General features: G+C 45.7%; 2 long non-coding RNA genes across 4 annotated transcripts in view; one reads left to right on the forward strand and one right to left on the reverse strand.

Moving 5' to 3' along the window:
* LOC134486919 (uncharacterized) overlaps positions 1-4,710 on the forward strand; it is a 7,124-nt gene extending 2,414 nt beyond the window's left edge. Inside the window, exon 2 of the long non-coding RNA XR_010066487.1 lies at positions 3,597-4,710. This is a non-coding gene — a long non-coding RNA (uncharacterized LOC134486919). The remainder of the gene's footprint in view (positions 1-3,596) is intronic.
* On the reverse strand, positions 4,126-6,555 carry LOC134486918 (uncharacterized). Of its 3 annotated transcripts, XR_010066486.1 has the most exons (3): positions 6,305-6,528; positions 5,513-5,791; positions 4,126-5,263 (listed from the first exon to the last, which is right to left on the reverse strand). It is a non-coding gene; the product is annotated as an uncharacterized LOC134486918 (long non-coding RNA). The 3 variants fall into 3 exon arrangements; XR_010066485.1 differs by lacking the exon at positions 4,126-5,263 and having other exon boundaries at positions 5,453-5,791; positions 6,157-6,555; XR_010066484.1 differs by lacking the exon at positions 4,126-5,263 and having other exon boundaries at positions 5,453-5,791.
* Between the last annotated feature and the right edge of the window lie 978 nt (positions 6,556-7,533).

A 7,533-nucleotide genomic window follows, 5' to 3' on the forward strand; every position in this document is an offset into this window, starting at 1 on the left:
ACATATATATACATGTATATACACATATATACACACATATATATATATATACATACATATATACACACACACGTGTATATATATATATATATATATATATATATTTTTTTTTTTTTTTTTTTGTTGGTGTGTGTGTTTCTACCCTACCTCATCACTGTGGTGTCAGATGTCAGGATGTCACTTGAGGAGGCAAAACACAGAGGTGCAAGGCTACATTCCTTTCTCATTGTTGGGTTGCTGGGCTTGTGGGATAGCAGCACCTGCCCAGGGTAGATGAAGCAGCCTAAGACAGGGTCCCCAGCCCATTTTTCTCCAGGTAAGAAATGGCAGGGGTTGGGGCAGAGGCTGTGGTTCTCAAGCTCTTGGGCAACCAGACACTGCTTGAAGAGTTGAACCTTGAAGAGTTGAGAACGGGCCCAGGAGTCTGAGGTGGGGGAGTGGTTCTAGCTTGGCTCAGGGTGAGTGCCAGGAGTGTTGGGGGACCATCTGTAAGGAGACTTAGGCGAGGCTCAGTATGATGAAGGACCCTGCTGTGGTCCTTGAAGAGAGAAGACAGCTCTTGCTTGTTCAAACTACTTATTCATGGTGGGTGAGGATGCATATGACTCACAGTGGACCAGAGATTAAATACCCTTTTCAGGAAGGTATGACCGGGAAGGGAAGCTTATTGTCTGAACTCTTGGGCCCGTCTAGATACTTCATTAACATGGAGAACTCTAGGCTCTCTGCTTCCTGAGGATCCTCTTAGTGGGGGGTCATGGTCATGTGCTCCAGGATAGGAATCTGGTCTGGAGCATGCTCAGTCTGCTCGTCCTTACCAGATTCTGTCAGGTGACATAGTTTCACTTGCCCACAACTCCTCCTTTTCCTTTTTATAAAGGGGAGGTGTCATCGGAGTGATTGTCTCCTATATTATCTGTAGTTAAAATTTTGGGTGTGGTGAGGCGTTAAATATTAAAATAAAATACAACAAAAGCCAGAGGGGTGGTGAGGGGTGGGGGCCAGGAAGACAAGGGGTTATTTAACCAATTTAATTGTTCAGTGAGTTGAAATTGAGAGGGTGTTTGTACAGATTTTGTTAGGGTACTAACATTGGCCTTAAACAACATTTAATTTATTTACATAGACATAACGCTTTCCTCACAATCACGCAAGTTTCCTAAGTTTAGTAGCTAGTAGGCTCTTACCAAGAGAGCTCATCTGTTGCTGGGAGAACCCAAGGCTGTCAAAGACAAAAAAGGAAGACTTCAAGGCCTGGATGCAACTCTAACAGGGCAAAAAGGAGTTAAGGAGCAATGAGTCCAGTTCTGCACACCCTGGGTTTGATGCATCTGGTAGCTGGCCTAAGGGCCTCCTGCGGTGTAATTGTTTATTGAACTCAGTAGCCACAGGCAGGGCTGTTTCTTGGTTCTGGAGGTAAGTGCATCAAGCCACGAGTAGGCTGGATGAGGGACTGCTTCCTGGCTGTGGAGGGCAGTTTTCTGAAAGGGAAGGAGGATCGGTCTCTTTTCCTTCTATGGGTACTAGTTCCATTCTGAGGTCCTCACTTTTACAGCACCATCTAAATATAGTCACCTCATGTGCAGCGGGTCTATAACAAAACACCACAGAACAGCTAATTACTAATGACAAAAATTCAGGTCTCGAAGTTCTGAGGGGTGGGAATCTCATACTAAGGCCCCCCTGAGAACTCAATGTGGTGAAGACAGTTCTGTTCTTACCTCAGTTCTTCCACACAGGGGCAAGGAGAGGACTCAGTCCTCACAGAGTGGCAAGTGGGCAAAGGACTATCTAGGTGGCTCCGCTCTTTCATAAGGGGCTGATCCAAGGTGCACAAGCCAATTGCTCCCCAAAGACTCCTGACCCTAGTCCTGTTGCCTTGGGATTAAGTTCCAAAGGGAAATTTGAGGCACAGAAGGTCTGCAGCATCCCACAAAGGCCTCACCTTCACGCACAGTCATACTGAGGCAGCTCTTCTCTTACTAACGTTAGAGGGATGGAGTTAGTTTCCGCAGGTAACTGAAAACAGTGCATCAAGATTAACCAGCCAAGATGCGGCACGCTGCGTGGTGTAAACATAGCTCAAAACCTGCAGTAACAAATTCATAGCCGAACTCCCTGGTAAGCCCCTGAAAGGGACAGATTTGCAATTTAGAATTGCCAGTTTGAATGCTCACGTGTGAATTTCTGATCCCAAATCAAGGAGCCACACTTAAAATGTGAAATTTCAGTGTCCGCAGAACAGCAGTCACAGCGCTGTGTCCAAATGGCTGCCTCCAGAGGCTTTCTGACATTGTTTACAAAGCCAGATGAAAGAAATGGCTTTCCCAGATGTCGGCTGTGTGCGAGGCATTTCTCCAGGGTCCGAAGGTGTGAAGAAAATCAGGAGTGCTGTTTGGTTTGGTTTGGGCAGCTGGCAAGGTAGATGGAAAATAAAACTTGTACTTAACGGGGAAGAAGACGCATACAGGCAAGCCAGGTTGCACCACAGCGGAGAAGCTGGGAGACTGGGCCAAGATGCCGCAGGTGCTCAGGGCTCCCAGTCAGCTTTAGTGAAGGTGCCCTGTGGCCTCGGGGCTTTGGAAGGAGCCTGGGGTTGCCTGGAAACTGAGAGCTGCCTACCGCATTCATCATCCATCTGTCCCTGTAATTCGGTGGGTTCAGACTTTGTCTTGTGATTCAGGTTACTCTCAAGGATACTGGGAGGAGGGGCACATTCAAGCCACTTGGCTGTCCCGAGGCTGGTCCTGCAGAACTTCACCATGAGAAGGGAGGGCACAGGAAGTGACAGAGCTAGATCTTTCTAGGCGCGTCTGAAGTCTGTTTTCTGTTTTTCTTTAAAGAGTAATATTCTGGGAGCCAAAAGACAAATCTATAAATCAAACGTGACTTTCTTCTTCCCTACAAAGAGAAGAAAGCCAAAAAGGCAAAGGGAAGCCAGGAGCACAGGGTCGCAGCTTTGCTTGTGTTTACTGTCCTTCCTGAAGTTGGGGTTTTCTTCCCCTTGGTCGTCTGTGTTGCAGACCATACTAACACGAGACCAAGGTGATCTTTGCTTTGCTATGGTTTTGTTTCCCAAAGGAATTAGCCTTCCCTCTGACATCCCGAATTTTATTTTTGTCCGCTCTACTTAAAGGTAAAATTGAAGTGGTACCCTTCAACACAAAATCAAAATCAGTGGAGGTAACATGTTAAACCAAACCAAACCAAACCAAACCAAACCAAACCAAACCAAACCAAACCAAAACAAAACAAAACCGAAAACATTCCGATTCAAAGACCACAAATGACCACTGCGTTATTCCCGTCTGAAAACTTGTAGCTTGCTGTGGCTTTGGAAGATGCTCGATCACTTTTGAGAGGGGCGGTGGGGGTGGTGGTGGGAGGGGCCTGAAGAGAAGAAGGCTCCTCTCTGCTTAACTCGTGGTTTGAACTGAATGCAAAGTAGAGAAAATGTAGTCATGGCCCAGAATTTGCTCTGGAGCCTAGACTGCAGGATCCCAGCAAACCGCAAGCCTGACGGTCCTTTGTGGGAGATCGCAATCAGTCACAGGATACTCTAGAGATTCAGTTGCTGTCCTTCACTTTCCTCCCAGATCCTCCTCTCTGGATGCCTGTGAGAAGCAAGGTTGTTTCTCTTTAAGAACTGTGACAGCAGCCGGACAGGAGGACCTCAGGGAATTCTGTGAAAGCGGGGCACCAGAGGCATCAAGGACAGCACAAGAAAACCCACAGAATCAACTAACTTGGGCTCATAGGGGATCTCGGAGACTGAATGGACGACCAGGGAGCCTGCACGGGACTGACTTAGGCCCTCTGCATGTGTATTACAGCGATGCAGTTTGGTCTTCACGAAGGACTCCTGACAGCGAGAGCAGAGGTTGTCTCTGACTCTATTGTTGGCTATTGGGGACCCTTTCCTCCTACTGGGTTGTACAACAGAATGTAAAGAGGAGACATGTTCTGTATTGTTTTGGCTTGGAGAGCGATTTCTTCCATTACTAAACATTTAACATGCTTTTATGAAGTCTATTCACTATGACTTTGGCAATTAACATTACTTCCAAAAACAAAACAAAACACCAGAAAGATGTATTTGCCATAGATTGAAGAGGTTCTTAAAGATGTTAACATATCAGTTTACTTGTGATGAGAAGTCACTTCGGAATTTACGAAGGGGAAATAGAGCAAAAGTGAGGCTATTTATTTTTTTAAAATTAAAAGAAAATTCTGTGTGCATTTGTGTGGGCGGTGCAGGTATGCATGCAGTACTCTCAGCGGCCAGAAGGGGGCAGTTGTTACTCTGGAGCTGTAGTGAGCTACCCAATGTGGGTACTGGGAACTAGTTGTGTGTTAGTTTATCCACTAGTCTTTCTCTCCAGCCCTGCTACTTCCTTCTTATTTCAGATTCAGGGCGGTAGTGATGAGGTTTGGAGCAATTCCCTAGATAAGAGTCAACAGCCCTATGTTTCCGATCAGAAGGGCCGGTGCTTCAGAGCTCTTCTTTGACGAGGGGAAGAAGACAGTGACCTGGGTGAACCTACAGTGCAAATGTGGTAAACTGCTGGCTTAATTGCTCTCACCGGAGACCTTGGCAACTGTGGAAATCGGGCATCAGCTGGTTAAAGTCTTCTTTCTACCACCACTTTCCTGAAGTGCACTTCTGGCTGCTGGCTGCTGGCTTCTTCCTTTGGTAACTGAGACCCCAGCTTATGTCAGCTTATAGTGGACTGGGCACAGTCCTCTGCCTTCACTCCCCTCACACCTCCACTTGATGAACCACCCTTGTGAAAGTGGGTATTTTTCCCCTGTAAAACAATGGGAAGGAATGCTAACTCCACAGGCAACATGCACTCCAGGGACTGCTAAAAGCAGCGCCCTAGCAATCATACTTGCTGGACACAGAAAAGAACTGAGTTGGAACTGAGTTGGAAGCTCGCTTTCTATTGGCTACCTAGTACCCTGAGGTGCTGTGCAGGCTGTTGGAGAAGAGCCAGTTATTAACAGTCAGCCCCGGCCGTAGATCCTTCCTGCCTCAAAACCGAGTGCACTAGTGGCATGGATGTCAGAAGGGACAACCAACAACTTTCTTGATTGAATTTGAAGCCAGCTCCATGGGAGAGAATACACACCCGATACCACAGATCGGTTGAAATCTCATGTCGGGCAGGTAAGATGGCTCGGTGGGCAAAGGCACTAGTTACGTAGGCCTGATGTCCTGAGTTCCATTCCTGGAACCCATGATGGAAGGAGAAAGCTACACCTGTATAAGAAAGACCACAGATGTGCATGATGCATGATCCACGTACATCAATATGAACATATTTACAATTATTAATAAAACAAAAAACTTAAATTAAATGATGATGTTTAACTGGCTTAAAAAAAAACAAACAAACAAACCAAATCCCCAAAAGCCTACAGCTAAGGAGATCACAGGCCCTATAGAGAACCCTACTTCTGCCAAACAGGAATTTATTAAACTGCCTTCTAAATATTTATATTTACACACACGAAGTAAGTATAGGTCTCAGTCTTGGTCAGAAATCCTCTTGCGGTAGTGAGTGATGGCAAAACAGAGACCCAGAAATGGCCAAGTGTCAAGAATAAGTGACTGCTGAATGCTTGGTTCCAAACTGGACATCCATGCCGTTCTCTCTGAGGCTGCAGGAGCCCAGAGATGGTGAGGAGTGCAGGAGGTGCCTTTCAGACAAGCCTGGGCTGCTGTAGTTATGAACACACAGGAGCTGAGAGTGGGAGGAGGACTGAAGACTGACTGTGATCCCGGCACCTTGAATAGAAAGAAGTATTATATTGCCAAAATGATCTGATTGAAAAACCCAATAGCCTGGTTGATGTAGTGCAGCGGGCATACAAAGAATAAAGAAACCAACTATCTCACATCATCTACAAAGATCGACTGAAGGCAGATCACGGACCCATATTAAAAAAACTAAGACGATAAAGCCTCTGGTCTCAACAGAGCGGCATCTTCATTATAAGGCACTCATTTCCTGTTTAGGACCACAGGAGCCACAGATTGCTAGAGAACATGCATGGATAAACTAAGCTGTCAAAATAAAAAAGTGAATCAAAAAAACCAGTATAAAATTAATATAGGAAATGCAGAGATTTGAAAAATAACCCACAACTCACAGAGTGACAAATGTTTTGGTACTTGGTGCATAAAGAATTGCGGTGTAACAATAAACCAGGACCAAAAAAAAAAATAAAAAATAAAAAACCATGAATAAAAGGGCGAATGACTCGAAGGCTTCTGGAAGGAGTGTGCAAGCAGCGTCACCTGGCAAGTACACAGTGTCCTTCAGGGAAGGCGAAGGAGTGACACAGAGACAACCGCACACACACTCTAGCTCTAGGAGGCTGCGTGAGAGACCTGGGCCTGGGCATTCTTGCTATAGGGACAGCGGCTGTACACCTCGCTTAGCACTTGCTTTTCCATCCCCTGTTCATCCTCCTCCCTTTGTTTTTCTCCCCTCCTGCCTTTTTCCTCTTTCTCCTCCACTTCTTATTTCCTGGTTTGTGAGCTTTTATGACATAGGGCCCCTTTTATGACATAGGGCCCCTTTTATGACATAGGGACCCTCTTATGACATAGGGACCCTCTTATGACATAGGGCTAGCCTCAAGCTCACAAAACCACTCTCCTTCTGAATGCTAGGATTACTAGGATGAACCAACACACCTGGAATGTTTAGCATATTGCTAAAAGTTTAACATATGCCTAACCAATATGATCTAAGTATTTATCTGAAAGGAAAGGAAATAAAGTATTTATAGCAGCTTTATACAGTTTCCCCCAACCTAAAACGATTTGGGTGCCCATCAATGGAATAAGTAAAGAACTCTATAGAAGGAAATGCTACCTGCCAATGAAAATGGAAAGCACGCTATTTTTCCTAAAAGCTTCTGAAGATGATCTGGTGGCCCTGGTTTGTAATTTGATACTTTGGAAGCTGAAACCGGAGGATCATAAGTTCAAGGTCAGCCTGGGTTACTTAAGGATCTATAGTCTCAAAATACAAAGTAAAGAGAGATGAGGATGTGGGTCGTGGCTAGGACGCTTCTGTAGAATGCGGCAACTCTGAGCCCTCAGTATAGCCAGCAGATCAACCAACAAAAGACCACAACAAAACCAACCAAACGAAAGGCGTAAACAAAAACTTTGTCAAGTGAAACACTAAATTTCTCGTTCTTCTTTATACTGTTAATTCTGCTTAGGTAAAATTCTACATGAGGCCAGACGGCTTCCGTGATGAAAATCAGGTCGGAGGAGGGGTCTGGAGGATGGAAGGGACACAGACTCCAGGGCAACTGAAATGTGGGTTTCTTTCATATTAAGACCCACGAGACTTACGATATGAGCCCAGGCACTATTGCTGATGCCAAGAAGCGCTTGCTGACAGGAGCCTGGTATGGCTGACCCCTGAGAGGCTTTGCCAGATCCTAACCAATACAGATGTGGATGTTCTCAGTCAACCATCAGACTGAGTACTGGGTCCCTAATGGAGG

Source organism: Rattus norvegicus, chromosome 5 (assembly GCF_036323735.1).
Source record: "Rattus norvegicus strain BN/NHsdMcwi chromosome 5, GRCr8, whole genome shotgun sequence".
Taxonomy (NCBI): domain Eukaryota; kingdom Metazoa; phylum Chordata; class Mammalia; order Rodentia; family Muridae; genus Rattus; species Rattus norvegicus.